The following is a 15,258-nucleotide window of genomic DNA, read 5'->3' on the forward strand; positions in this document are numbered from 1 at the left end:
TGCCAGGGCGCTAGTCCCTCCCCAGTGCGCCTCCTCTTTCTCTGCTGTCCGGAGCCAGATGGCGGAGTCAATGTCGCCTCCGACCGCTGCCACACCGCCGCCGCCGCCACACCGCCGCTGCCGTTGGCCTCCGCCGCACTCCCGTTGCAGCTGTCCGTCTCCCCATTTCCAGCACGGGACGCCTGGACGCCGAAGCTGTCTCCGCCACTGCCACGTGAGAGCATAACTGGTCAAAATGCAGTCACTTTTTTAGAGACAAACTGATTTCACCAGGCATGCTGAGGCCACCACATCGGCATGGCATACGTGAGACATTGACGCAAACAGAACGACGTACAAACCTTAAACAACGGCCCGACATATTTGTTATTCACCCGTAATTGCTCACAATCATCCCTCCCAAAAAATAGCATTTAACTCTTTTGAATGATTTAACAGGCAGATATAGGCAAGATGGAAACGCTCCATGTACACCGCCTGTATGTTGTGTGCTTGTGAAGAACGGCGTCCAGCAGAGGGGAGAGAGGCCATTTCAAAGCGCGAGCGCGGGACTCTTCACTGCCGCTGCCACTGGGCAGGGGGCTTTTTTGCAGCGCTCCGAAGTTTTCTGTATCGATCTCTGTGGTATGTCCACTTAGGCTTCACATCATCTTCTGCTGATGAGGGCGGTGTAGAATGAAATTGTAAAAAAACAGAAATAACGGATTATACACTTGAGAAGACTCTGACATCCCATATGATCATGACTATCACAGAAACTGAAAAATGAGTGATTTAACAATACACCAAAACATACATTTACAATGCAACAACTGCTCTATGATATCTCCACCTCAGTGGGAAGAAGCAAATTCAGCTGGGTTAACTGTAGCTGGACGTGCAAAGAACTGTGAAATGGATAGCTGTCCACAAATGTGAGTAGGGAGTGTGAGAGGGAGGGGATATTCGTGTCCGCGAGCAGATTTGGGACGGGGAGGTGCGAAGTGCTCCAGTCACTATGCGGAGGGCTGCGTTTTGGATGGTCTCCAGGGTTTCGACTTTTTTGGAAGAAATATCATAAAAAAGAAAGCCATTGTAGTCCAAGATCGGGCGTATCAGGGAGGTATAGAGGCGGAGGAGAGTGCGTCTGTCGGCGCCCCGCTCCCGCCCTGCTACGCATTTCATTATGTTCAATCGTCTGGCGCATCGTTGCAATAACCAATGTAGTGTGTAGAGGCAATAACCGTTGATCTTAAAGCTATAATCAAAAGAATCCGAGTCGTTAAATAAGGTCTCTTGAACGGCGGCTATCAATGGTTTGTTTTTGATCATATATTTTTCTTGAATTCTGCCCAGTGGGATACCCGAGATCTCGTATTCCATTGGAGCAAGAATTCACCGAACTGGAGATTCATTTAGGGCAGGGAGGGAGACCATCCAGCGGAGCGGCAATGAGAGAGCGGTCGAGGGGCGCGACGGTCGGAGCGCGTGACGGGTCGGGCTCGGCGTTCGACTGAGGGACTGGCTCGGGGGGTTGGCGTCAGGAGCGCGGCGGCTGAGGCATCGGATGGGGTTTCTTGGGACGCCGGCACGGGTGGAGTGGACCAACAGCGACGTTTTGGGGTGGGAGAGAGGCTCTCCGAGTTTGGTGGGGCGGGTTCCTGCTCAGGGAGGCTCGCAGCCACCGGGTTTGCTGTGACTGGGTCGGCTGGCGCGGGCTCGATCGTACGCAGCACTGGACGCGGCTGACCTGCTAGGGAGGGGCGGCGTGCTGAGCAGGAGCGTTGTGCTGAGGCACAACACTGGTTCGATACGTCAGGCTCCTCAACAGGACGCGGAGGAGGGAGGGGGCGCCGCCACGGAGCTGGTGTTAGAGGGGGCGGATGAGGGTACGCCTCCCGCGGCGTGGGCCACTCCTGAGGCTGGAGCACTCGGACCGGTGCATAGGCCGCTGCCGCCGCCTGCTGCTGGCGCTCGCGCAGCGCCTCGCGCTGCACACGCCAAGCGGGACAGGCGCGGCGGTCCCCAGCTGCGTGCGGGCCTTTACATGTGGCGCAGCGGCGGTTTTCCGCGTCACACTCCCGCGTGTGATGAGGGTCGGCACAGTGGTCGCAGGTCGGACGCGCAGCTCGGCAGGTCCGGTCAGTGTGGTCGAACCGTTGGCACGTGCGGCACTGCTGGGGAGGAGGGACCCAGGTCTTTAGTGGGACCATGAGGTACCCGCAGTGGATTGCACGTGGGAGCTTTAGCCCCCTGGATCTCAGGCGGACGAGTGGGTTAGGACCCAGGCCGAGACGGCGGGAGGGCAGGCACATAACTTCGCACACCCCTTGTCCGGTCAGCTCCTCTAGTAGCTCGTCATCCGACAGCTCGGTGAGCTCCGGACTGTAGACGACCGCCTGGATGGTGTTCAGGCGGTCTGCGATGGTGGCTGTGACCGCCCGCCCCAGGAAGCTGCTCAATTTGAGCAGGGCCTCTGCCTGATGCTCCGAAAAAACCCTACCTAGCAGGGCTCCCGAGCGCAGCAGCTTGGCTCCATCCACGTCACTGGTGCGGAGCTCTAGCTCCCGATGGATGGCAAAGGGGTTCGTTGTGCGGAAACTTTTTCCGTCAACGTTTCTGATGAGCACGAAGCTCGGTCCTTCCGGAGGGGAAGTGGAGGGGGGTAGACAAGCCCCTCGCCGGGCCGGTCGCCGGAAGGGAGATGTTGATGACATCTTGGGTCTTAACCTTAAACTTAACTTAAATTAACTTATGAACTACTTATTAGAACGACTTAAAACTAAATAACACAATTCCGACACACATTAGGCTGTCGTCAGCACAAGCACGAACCAGCCACCCGCCCCGTCGTCCTTACAGCGGCTGGCAGGTGGCAGCACTTCCTGGCGGCGGGAAGGGGCGGAGCCTAAATTATGGCGTGAGCACGGGACGCTGAAGGAGGAATATACTACTTACTGTTTTGAAATTAAGATAGGCGAGACGGTACACCGTGAACGGTACCAGAGCAATGTGTGATGGAATTTTGACAAAAATACCACCACCACATTGCCCCACAACGACGGAAAACTAATGCAGAAACGGAGCAAGCTGAAACACGACCGTCGCGAATCACGCCGCAAACTGGAAGGGGAGCGTTTGCCGAAAAGTTCGAAACGTCCGTCACATGCGCGCCAGAAAAGACGCCAGCAAAAGTCCGGTTCTATCCGCAAACGGCTGGGAACGGAAAATAGCCGGCTCATTCGAGCGTTTTGGGCCGGACTTTTGTCCTTTCCTGTCGTGTCCTGTGGCAGCGTGAACCGGGCTTGAGATCCAAAATCGTGTCACCACTCCAGGAACATCGTCGGAGCAGTACATTTCAGGGTATTCATACCTGCTATATTTACTCGGATGGAGTTGTTGACACCATTTTCAATAGTTGGGAGTAGGTCAGCTAGGGTGTCCGCAAGATCGCGCCGGGCCCCACCTGCACAGCCATGAACTCGGACGGAGAAATCCAGTCTGAAATGGGATGTAAGGCTTCATTTAAGATGCACTATAACACAAGATAAGCCATGCATCAGGAACTGATGTTGCATAATGTTATGTTGAAATAAAAAATGGCAAATAATTGCCTGATCTTTATGTGAATGCATAGCTAATTTGCTGCGCAATTTAGCGCAAAGACCAACGATTTAATGAAATAATAGAAAAAACAGAACATAGAACATAACATAGAACATAGCAAAGAACACTTCCACAAGGTTTCCAAGAAGAAGTACGCTTCCTGTCGCCGTCATACCTCTGCTGGTGCGCTCGGACCGCATGCTTTCTCGGTAGGCTTGGCGTCAATGCGGCTACTTGGCTGTATTTACGCAGGGAGATGTTGCTTTGGTCGAGAACAGCCGTCACTCGACCGACATTAGCTGCTTCAGCGCCCGATGGGTGCGACGCCGCCTCCGGCAGACCATATTCAGAAGCGGTGGCAGCTGGCCGTGCCTTGATACGGCGTTGGTAACGCTTGCTGTATGTCTCCTTCGATCGCCTTGTCTCACTGCGCCTCCTCCACTTCAGCTGGGCTTTGTAAAGGTCCAGACTCAGATGAGCGTTTTCAACTCGGAGGCGTTTGCATTCATCTTGGGAGGCGGTAAGCTGGTCAGATACACGTTTGTTGTCCTTTTTTAACTCACTGAGCGTTCTGCTCACCGGCGTCAATCACATCAGACAATTGCACAGAAACGATATAGTTTCCCGGCTCCCTCAAGAACTTGGCAAGTGGTCCACCGCCTCTCCTTTTCGCACCTTCGTTTCACGCGGCGCAAATAAACTACCTGTTACTGACACACATTTTCACTCATGCAAATGACAAGCTACACATTACAATTTACACACGTGTTGAGAATTGCCATTGACCACTTGCACACCATGCATGCAGAGCACCACCACAAATACAGCCACGTGCGGGGCGCCCCATCGCGCACGCGATGGCGGCCACGTACGTGGCCGGACGCCCCGCATTTAGGTTTCCGCCGTAGGAAAGGCTCACTGGTGATGTGGATGACTGTGTGGACGTATATGTGAGCTGATGAATAGTGTTGAAAAGTTTTTTGTGTGTAGATGATGAATATTGTTTCATCGGGTCGTCTGGTGGTCATCCAAATAGCTGAAACAGCCAGGGACACCCCTCAGCACCTCATCCGTGAAACGCTGGAATGTTTGGCTGGCGTTCCTGAGCCCGAACGGCAGGGCCACCATCTCCCACAGGCCAAACGGGGTGGTGATGGCCGTTTTGTGAACATCTGCAGGCTCAACTGGGATCTGGTCGTATGCTCCGACCAGGTCAAGCTTGGAGAATACTGAGCAGCCCCGGAGGTGGACAGAAAAGTCTTGAAGGTATGGCAGAGGGTACCTGTCAGGGACTGTAGCAGCATTGAGAGGGCCGCCACTCTCCTGGAGTGGCCTTGGGCACTAGATACAGTGGAGATGCACAGCTGCTCTTTGATGGCCGGATGACCCCAAGCCGCCTCAGCCTGTCAAACTCCTGACGAGCGATGGCGAGACGGTCTGGGGCCAGCCGTTTGGGGCGAGAAACGCTAGGCGGACCAGAGCTGACCATGTGGTGGGTCACTGAATGTTTCACGGGTGTTGATCCCGTACCTGGTGTGGTCACCCGTGGGAACTCAGCCAGGAGGTTTGCACAGGCAATGCTGGCTGCCACTGCACGCAGTCCCAGTGACACCACGGCCGGTGTGCCTCTGGGTCGGATTTCTCCTGACACATCCCGCAGCACTCGATGATGTACATCCACTGATAGCCTGTGGTGAGCCAGTCAGCACCCAAAATTGGAGATGCAGCCTCTGCAACAATGCAGCGCCATTCGAGGGGTGCACCAGTATCCAGCTGGATTGCCCAACGACACCAGCCAACAGTCTTCACTGCTGAATCATTGGCAGCTTCCAGCCTGGGAAGCATCTCAGAAGTGATGTTGCAGCTGTTGGGAAGCACAGATGGTGGCAAGACACTGACCTGTGCACCAGTGTCCACCAACAGTGCCTTGTCAAGTGTTGCATCCTCGACAAAAAGCAGCTGCGCCAGGGGCAGCTGGCCTGAAGCATGAGGTGGCACTCGCATCAGACCTGCCTGTTTTCCGCCTCCCAAGTACTGGGCTGAGGGCACTTGCGGGCACTGGCACCAAATGTCTCATGGTGCTAGCAGTAGCTGCCTGGTGAGTCAGCCCGGGATCTGGGACGGGAGCGGGAGGCCTGGCGTGACCGCCCAGGTGTTGCAGAGCGAGACCTGGACCGGTAGACGTGCTCTTCTAGTCGATTGTTCGATGCTTCGAGTTGACTGACCGTCAAACTGGCGATGGCGGCCGCCACGCCCGACCCCTCTGCGTCGGTGCCGGTCAGCTGGCTGGTACCAGGAACTGGCGTGGCCGAAGACACTCCCGCGGTGCTCCCAGAAGCAGGTGGACGAGACTCCTCCAGGAACCTGTCTGCTCCTGCAGCCAGATCCTTCAGAGGCGTGCTGTCTGGAAGGAGCGAGAGGGCAGCCCCCGCTGTCTGCGGTAGCCGCTGTGTGAACAGCATGCGCAGCAGGTTGCTGTCGGCTGGCCCGTCTCCCGCTGATGTCAGCTCGCCGCGCATACTGCGCTGAAGCTGCGAGGGCGTCCTGTCGCCCAGCTGCTGGTGACGCAGCAGGGCCTCCAGGCGGCTGACTCGAGAGTGCGCCAGCCCCTCCCGCAGCGCCACACACAGTGCCTCAAACTCTCCACACTTCGTGACTGTAACGTCACGCACCTGCGAAGCGATAGCCATAGGCAGGTTTGCCACCAGCAGCTTAAGCTTGGTTGCCGAGTCCGTGATGCCGGATGCATCGAATGCTCAGTCCACCTGCACCAGCCGGAGTTCCGCATCTTTCGGCGAGAACGCTGGCAGCCGGAAGGACGCTAGCGGCCGTGGGTGAGTCGCATCCGTGCTGGCCGGTGCCGGCGACAGCGCTGGCATATCGGGCTCGTCTTGGTCCCCAGCCATTATCACTGTTCAGATCACGTCGGGGTCATCAATATCGCGGCACTGTCCGTCCGCGATCTCCGGCCAGCGACACAACCGGTGGAGGCGCGATATATATGTGTATTTGTACAGATGGCCGTTTTGACTTTCCGTCTCCCAGAGCGCGCACGCGCCACCGGCGCCGTCGCGTGGATGTCAAGGCCGATGCGGCGCTGTCGCGCACCGTAACTAAAAACTATCAGACTATGTTGCACGATCGAGAACGACTACTGAGAGGACACTGTTAAGTGACAATTGGAATTCACAATTAATAATAATAACAACTCTATCTACAATCGACACGAATTAAGTGGGCTATTACAAAAACAGAAAATTACACACATGAAAGATTGGCATACGTTCAAGATCCGGCGCAAACGAATTTATATGCAAACACGACGTGGTAGGCGCAGGCAAGTCAAAGGACTTGATTAAAACGCTGCCGTGCGTTGACCGCCACACGGGAAAACGAAGAGCCTTGAAGATTTGGGTATTTAAAGTCTGGGCAACAAGAGCAAGAGATTATTTGATTACTGTATTTCGAGGTGTCCCATAGAACTTCTGGATGCTGATACTCTTCATCTGAAAAAGAGGAAAAATGGGTCAGGAAAAACAAGCATTAAATAAACATCACTCAATTACTCAGCGCCACATGAGCTGCGAGATGAAAATTGTAGTCATGTTTATGGTCATCCAGGAGAGCAACTGAAATTCATTGGAACATTGACTTGGCATTATGCTCTGTCCATTACAACATTGAGAAGAACAAAGTTAATAAAAGTGAAGGAATGAAAAAAATGAAGCGTTTTTCATTGATAAAATCCAATACAATGAAAACTGGAAATGTCACAACACACTGTGATACTTCTGCTGTGATACACATAATGCCCGCTTTTAATTTTGTGCCTTAAAAAACTGGGAGGGTCCCATGGATAATCAAACATCAACATAGGTTTGTGTACTGGCCAGAATAAATGTAGCATTGGGTTGGGTTGGGAAATGTAAGCTTGACACGAGGTTTGGAAGCATGACCATTACAAAGACATTCAGTGGGCAATACTCCCTCGAAAGAGACAAAATTCAGCCTACTGCAATGTAGCATGCAGCCAAATGTCAATATACACTGTACAGCAGTATCAAAGGTGCTCAAATGAATAAGGCATTGTCAAACAGCTAATTGAAGTCAGCAATGCAGTCAGCAAAGGGCATCCACTGAATGACGTGGAAGTAAGGTCAATGTGCAGACTGTTTGGTGCCTGGGTGTGCCAGCCCAGCCCAGACCATGCTGTGCTCAACGTGGTAGTAGCCTTAAGAGCTATAGTTGTTACAGAAAGTTGACCATGCTCTTTTCTCCCAGGACTGGGCGGGAACAACCTGGCCTGGTTGGTTTTTAAGTATACCAGGTATAGTATAGCGACGCGTTTCGAGAAGTGACAGCATATAATACTCAAAATCTTCACACGGTTTCAGTATGACGTCATGGTGAGTAACGACAGTTATTTTTTCATACGGTTTAAATCCACTATGGGTGGAGACTACGTCATACGCCCCGATATTCCCCGTTTCTTTTGCGTTGTCCTCTTGTTCAGGTCGACTCGTAGCCGCTGGCCTCGCTCTCTTGGGTCGGCTGTATGTCTCCATCGGGTCCAACGTGGCAGAACCACGTTTTGTCTGTTGGCTTTCCTGTAATGAAGGAGAGCAGGGTTAGATTGTATAGTGGATGCATTTGGAAAATATATTATGCTAATTTTTTCAACTTGGAACTTACCGGACGTTTGCGAATAGGTAAGTACATGTATATATTTCTCTCTTTGTCGTATACTCTCCCTTCGTCGCAGCCGCAGCAATACTGACCTGTGATCGCCAGGATCTCTCCATTTATGCTGCTCTTGTGACGGAGATACAGCTCCCACCAGGTGGCAGGAGTGATGGGTCCTGGTGGTCCGGGAAGCCGGGCGAGTCCGGACCTGTCTCCTTTGGAGGCGATTTTGATATAGAGGTCGAATGTTTCGTTCTTGACTGGATGGCGTCGCGGTCAGCGCCGGAGCAGAGTCCGGCGAGTCGGTTGTTGGTTGAGGCGAAGATGGGGACCCTTCGCAGCTCGTCTGGGCGGTTTCGGTATTTCACGGAGACGTGCATGATTGCTCCGCCGAGGAGTTTTTTGAAGTCATCTTTGTTCCCGTCCGAGATGGTGAGTTCCTCCATGATTGCCATGTGGGAGTCGAGTGTTATGTTCTCAGTCCGTGCTCTGTCGGTACACGGCTCGGCGGAGCGTCCATACACGGCGTATCCGGGCTTAGAACTGTGTTGCCTCAAATCAGGCGGGGGGCAGCACTAGCGCCGCCACGTGGACAACATGACCGGTGGCAGCAGCTTCCCTTCAGAACATTACACCTCCCCTCTGGGATTACAGGATGCATTGCTGCCAAAAAAACGCAAAACAAAACAACACACTTCACAAAAGAAAACGACACGCACGATCACTATCACAAGCACGTCGTATCTGTCCACTCACTGGCGCTTACTAACGCCGATTACCGCTGTCCATACGTTACAGACCGGCAGGTTACAGTACACGAGTCCTACCGACCGCGCCATGTTATGTTCTCGGTCCGTGCTCTGTCGGTACACGGCTCGGCGGAGCGTCCATGCACGGCGGATCCGGGCTTAGAACCGTGTTGCCTCAAATCAGGCGGGGGCAGCACTAGCGCCGCCACGTGGACAACCTGACCGGTGGCAGCAGTTTCCCTTCAGAACATTACATCGAGTAGTTGCGCCAGATAGAACGGTGATGTGTTGTTCATATTGGAGAGTTTGGTGGGTTTCTTGAGACTGAATAGACTTTGGAGTATGAGCGTTTGGCCGGTCGGGGTGCGTCCGAAGGGAAGGAGGGTGCTGCGCTTTCCTACTCCGACTTCAACTCTTGCCCCTGTGTCGACCTCAAACATCACCGGCTTCCCGTTGACTTTCACTGTCGTCTTGTACAGAGGAACACGGCTCGGAGTCATTGTGCTGTTCACATGTAACATGGTATTTTCTCCATCCGATTCTGTGCTGTCCGCCAGTACGGTATGCACCGCGCTGCACACATTCCGAGGATGTCCCACTTTTCCACACCCATAGCAGGTGGCCCGCCTGTGTGGACATTCCGGCGATGGGTGACCGCGGCGACCACAGCGTACGCACGCTGCTCCGCCAGCTGATTTGCCTGGCAGGCTGCCAAAACTCGCCGGCCTTGTCGCAGTCGCTGCCGCCGGCCGGAATTGGCGGGGTCGTCGCCTCAGCCCTTCCGGCGGCGGCGGCGCCGGGCCGACTGCGTGCAGCGGCTCCGGACGGGGACTGACCGCTGCTGGAGCCGTCAGCGGGACTGCCTGTGGATCGACACCGATCTCCTGCACATCAGCAGCTGCTGTCTCCATCGCGGTCGCTATTTTTACGGCGGATTCCAGAGACAGTCTGTCTCCCTCCTGCAGAAGTCGCTTCAACATCGCCCTGTTGCGTAGCCCGCACACAGATATGTGCCGGAGGTGCTCCTCGGGGCGATCACCGTACGAACAAGTCCCTTGCGATCCGCTGCAGTTCCGTCAAAATCACTGACACTGTCTGTCCAGCCTGCTGCACTGTCCGGCTAAACGTATACCGCGGTAAGATCACTGTCGGCCTCGGGGCAAAATGCCTGTGGGCTGCCTCCGCCAGCTCCTCGTAGGTTTTCGAGGCGGGTAGCGCCGGGGCACAGATACTTCGCAGAACCGAGTACACGCGTGACCCACAGACGCTCCAGAAATACGGCCCGTTTTCTGAGCGCAGACGTGATGGCGTTGACTGCCAGAAAGTGTTCAAACCGCTCCAGATACTCTCCAAAGTCCGAGTCACTGTCGCTGTACTCACACCGTATCCCGGTGTTAAAAAATTTGGTGCATATATACAGTACAGTCATGTGCCAGTTAGCAAACCATGACAACTATGGACAACATGTATTTAATAATTTGTCTTTTGACAAAACCCGATGGATTGAAACAAAAAATGGGTAACACTGGTTTTAAATCACGTGTTGAAAGCAGGTAAGGTAAGCAATTGCTTGCTCCACAGGAGAGTTACTGGCTTTTTAAGGGCAGACTTCTTCCTGCTCCCCCCAAACAAAGTCAGTACCTTTTGCATGGTTTGCTGACAGGCAGGGTAATCCAACCCACCCTACCCCACCACCAAATATAAATATCAATCATGTCCACCAACCTACGAGATTAAAATGCGAAACAAGTAAGAGGTGTGCATGGAACAGTTCCAGAGGACAGAATTTCGCCATCAAACGTAACGTGGTAAGGTAAGCAATTACTTGCTTCACAGGAGACTTACTGGCTTTTTAAGGGGAAGACTTCTTCCTGCGCTCCAAACAAAGTCAGTACCTTTTGCATGGTTTGCTGACAGACAGGGTAATCCCACCCACCTTACCCCACCACCAAATATAAATATCAATCATGTCCACCAACCTACGAGATTAAAATGCGAAACAAGTAAGAGGTGTGCATGGAACAGTTCCAGAGGACAGAATTCCGCCATCAAACGTGTAACGTGGTAAGGTAAGCAATTACTTGCTTCACAGGAGACTTACTGGCTTTTTAAGGGGAAGACTTCTTCCTGCGCTCCAAACAAAGTCAGTACCTTTTGCATGGTTTGCTGACAGGCAGGGTAATCCCACCCACCCTACCTCACCACCAATATAAATATCAATCATGTCCACCAACCTACGAGATTAAAATGCGAAACAAGTAAGAGGTGTGCATGAAACAGTTCCAGAGGGCGGAATTTCGCCACCAAACACTTATGTATTAGCTGCGTTAGGTGTTTCCCAAAGCTATGCGTGGTAGGATTATGTAGCATGATAGGGTAGCGAAACTGGAAAGGCTCATATTTATTAGTATTGAGCACCGCCATGAGCCAAAAATGGATTGCTGAGCGTTTAACAGGTCCAGTTCGGCCACGGATTGATCCACAATCTGTGGATTGGTCCAATCTGTGCGCTCTTCTGGTTGCGGCGTCAACATGAGTGTGCTGCCTGTCTTACGAGATGTTGCGTTGCTTATACTGCACCGTCTCCCCTCATATGGTCTCCGTGGCCCCGCGCTGGTGTATGTGACAGGTCACACGGCAGCCTCCCACGGGTCACACGGCGGCCCTTCACGGGTCACACGGCGTCACACGGTGGCCTCCCACGGGTCACACGGCGGCCTCCCACGCCACGCCGGTTTTTCTTCAGTGTGAAACAGTGGCGGTACTTGCGGTAGATCAGCCGGCAACGATGCTGATTTGCGGTAGCGCTCTTCTGAACAGTGCATCCTCCATGGTGAAGCTGCCGTTTGCCTTTCGTCTTGCTTGCTTTTCCCGTTGCTTTACAGTGTGGTTTATCGATGAGGAAGTCTCGGATGGTTGCTGGTTGTCGTCCTGGCTCGAGAAATGCATTTTTGCCTTACTTTCTTCCATTCCGTGTTCGCAGTGCACATTTCGTACACGTTTTCGGGGAGGGCTTCGCGTGCAGGGCTGGCAAGGCTTTTGATTTCGTTAACATTGCGATTGCGTGTGCTCACGTGTTTGCTTCTGTCAGGCATGCCAGTGCATGGGTGTACGTCGACAGGGGTGTTTTCGACCCTCACGAATCCTTGCGTACGTTCATTGCGCACGTGGTTTGACCGTGGGCGCTCGCCGCGGGGCAGGGCAGTAGCTAACTTGTGTCTTTAAGCTCAGATATGATAAAACTGGTGCCGCATGATATGCTGTTCTCAGGAAATTGCTCACAGTCACATCCAGACATTTGCCAAAGTGCCGGAAAGCGATTCCGGGATCGAATCCTTGGGACATGGACCCAAGATGCTCTGGTATCCCGGATCCTCTTGAATTTTTGTCCGAGACGCCTGGATGCGTGAGTTTTTATGATGCAAGCCTATGACGTATTTTCTCACTCACACAGTTTTGTTTAAAACTACTCTTGAGATACACTGTACCCACCACGACGCCAACACATTTGGTACAAGATTCTGTGAAGTTTCCTGACGCGGAAAACACGCACGGCGGAGGACCACCTCACGCTCCGTGTTACCAGGCGTGATCGGAGCATAATCCCACATTGGAAAGATCCCACTTCATTCGCACACACATCGTCGCCTGGGAAGCGGCTTGGCTTCATGTGTCAAACATCGTGTGCAATGATTGTCGCTCACGAGGTCGAGAATGGATATTGCTGTGTGATTTTGAACGGCCACGAGGTCATCGGAGGCTACCTACAACTAGGTCCTGGGAGCGGCTGGACGTTTTAAGAAAGGGAACAGAGGATGGAAAGGGCAGCGGGTGAGGCCATGTTAGAGCCGAACATGTCAACACGGTACACATCCCTGCGCTCAGCTGATGAGCCAGTTCCCCCAAACGCGGCATACGAGACACTTTCAGATCCTACCCACACATGCTCTCCTCGCTTCACGAGCCTCCCACTGGCATAGGTGCTGTAACTGCCCGCGTCAAACAACACTGTGGCCTCGACACTCTGCCCTCCTCGACCCACCACAGTCACACGAGCAGTTGGCAGCACTGTACATCTCCTTTCAGGACCACGACTCTTACAGGACAGTGACGGACAATGTGCTGGGTCTGGGTCACTGCTGCGTGTCCCCTGCTCGGTGCCTCCGGTGAGGCCCTGAACACTGCGCCCCATCGCCATGCAGTTTTAGGCAGCACATAACACTGTGACGTCCTCCACACTGAGAACACACTTCGTCACACCTGCGAGCCACATGTCCACTTCTCAGGCACAGGAAGCACAGCCCAGCCTGCCTGATAGCATCTCTGCGCTCTGGGACTGACAGCGGCTTTAGCTTCAGACACACTTCAGGCTGGTGTGTGCCCGCAGAAACCGCACCCTGGGCTGGCTCTTGACTGCAGAGCTGCTGCTGCTGGTGTCCTCCGCTGCTGTTCCCTCTTCTTCCCTTGTCGAGGACCGCTTGTGGCCTTGTGTCGCTCTTCATCGGCTGGGGCAGCCAGCTGCTGGCCTTGAGCCCCCTATACCTGAACAGAGTCATAGGCACTAGAACGCTCCCTGCGCTCCATCTCGGCTCCCTGCGTTTGATCCGTGCCCATACATTGGATGCAGGTGTTTGGCAGTTTAGTTGGCCGACGTACGATCGCCAAGATGCCCGCTTAGCCTCTAGAATGGTGCGTCTAGCAGCCGCTCGTGCTCGTCGAAATGCAATTAGGTTCTCAGTCGTGCTCCGACGGTCAAACTTCCTAAGGGCCCTCTTACGCGCACAGATGGCGTCCCGGCACTGCTGCGTCCATCATGGGGCGGGACGACGAGGGCAGCTCGACGTAAGATGGGCAAACTTGGTCACATCAGGTAACTCTGAACTCTCGATAGACACCTCAAAACACCCCCAGAAAGTCTGTCATGTGAGGACATCGCCACTGAACTTACGGAGCTCTAACTTCGGAAGCTTAAGATGCTCCCGCTGGCTCAGTGAGCCTGCTGAGCTAGCCTGACAGTGGCACTCAGAATAAACTCAGCGAAATAACAAAAGCTTTCACTTCAGTCCAATAGTCCCGGGTTTCGGCGCCAGAAAAGTTAGAAAAAAAACTCACCGAACACACACCTTCAGTCATTTATTTCACAAGCCAGCCCCTCACTACCTCTCGGGAGGGACATCCCGCCGTCCGGTTACGCCGCCAACGTGCTACTGAACAAACCGCCCGCATCCTAAAACACTGCTAAACATCGAAGAAAATCTCCTAAATGAAAATCCCCAACAGATCCCCAGCAGATGACTCCATATGACGCAAAAGTAGGCACATTGACTTGACACGTTTTTTTACTTAGAGGAATATTTCAGATAGGCAGCATTCTTCAACATCACTCCACACTTTTGGCATTCATGAGGGCCTCGAAGACCCGCGGGCCCGACCGGCTACACGTGGGTTAGCAGAATCTTCCGCCCGCGCTGAACAGTCGCTCCGACAGCGCGCCGGACGCAGGGATGGGCAGCCAATGTTGCGCACAGTGGCGCAGCAGAGGCTTGGCGGTCTGCTGAGCAGTCCGGCAGGCCAAGGACTGCCCGGCCTTGCGGTCCTGTCGTGGCTATGGCAGGCAGGCGTCCATCTCCGCCGACAGCCGCTGGCTCAACGTCAGGAGAATGGCATGTGTTGCCTTCTGCTCTCAGATTTTCGCTCCAACTCCAGTGCCACACAGGCCACACAGCATGATCTTTGAAAGGTTTAGGCTCCCAGCCAACACAAGCGCAAGACCGATACGCACGCGATGAAGTCTGGAGATGCAAGCGCTGTCCGGCGCTTGGAGCTGTCCGGGATCACCAGACGGATGTTGGAGCTGCCCGCCAGAATCACCAGACGGATGCTGGAGCTGTCCGGGATCACCAGACGGATGCTGGAGCTGCCCGCCGTGATCACCAGACAGATGATGGAGCTGCCCGCCAGAATCACCAGACGGAGCTGCCGGGCTCCGATGGTGAGGTGCAGGATGAGCTTGTTTTCAACCAGCTGGAAAAGGTGCATCGCCTATGGCCGAAAAGGCTGCTTAGCGATGTGGTGGGGCGCGGCAGACGGTAGGTTTATTTGGCCAAAGTTTCGTGGCATGGACGCGGCGCAAAAGCTGCTTGCGGCGATTATGCTTCATCACTGTGGAAACATGGCTTCAGGTGTTTGTTTTTTGTAATGAACCGAATGCTTTATTTGTGCTCTGGATGTAAATTTCATG

The sequence above is a fragment of the Pollicipes pollicipes genome, unplaced genomic scaffold (genome assembly GCF_011947565.3).
Source record: "Pollicipes pollicipes isolate AB1234 unplaced genomic scaffold, Ppol_2.1 Scaffold_5724;HRSCAF=6776_pilon_pilon_pilon, whole genome shotgun sequence".
Lineage (NCBI taxonomy): Eukaryota > Metazoa > Arthropoda > Thecostraca > Pollicipedomorpha > Pollicipedidae > Pollicipes > Pollicipes pollicipes.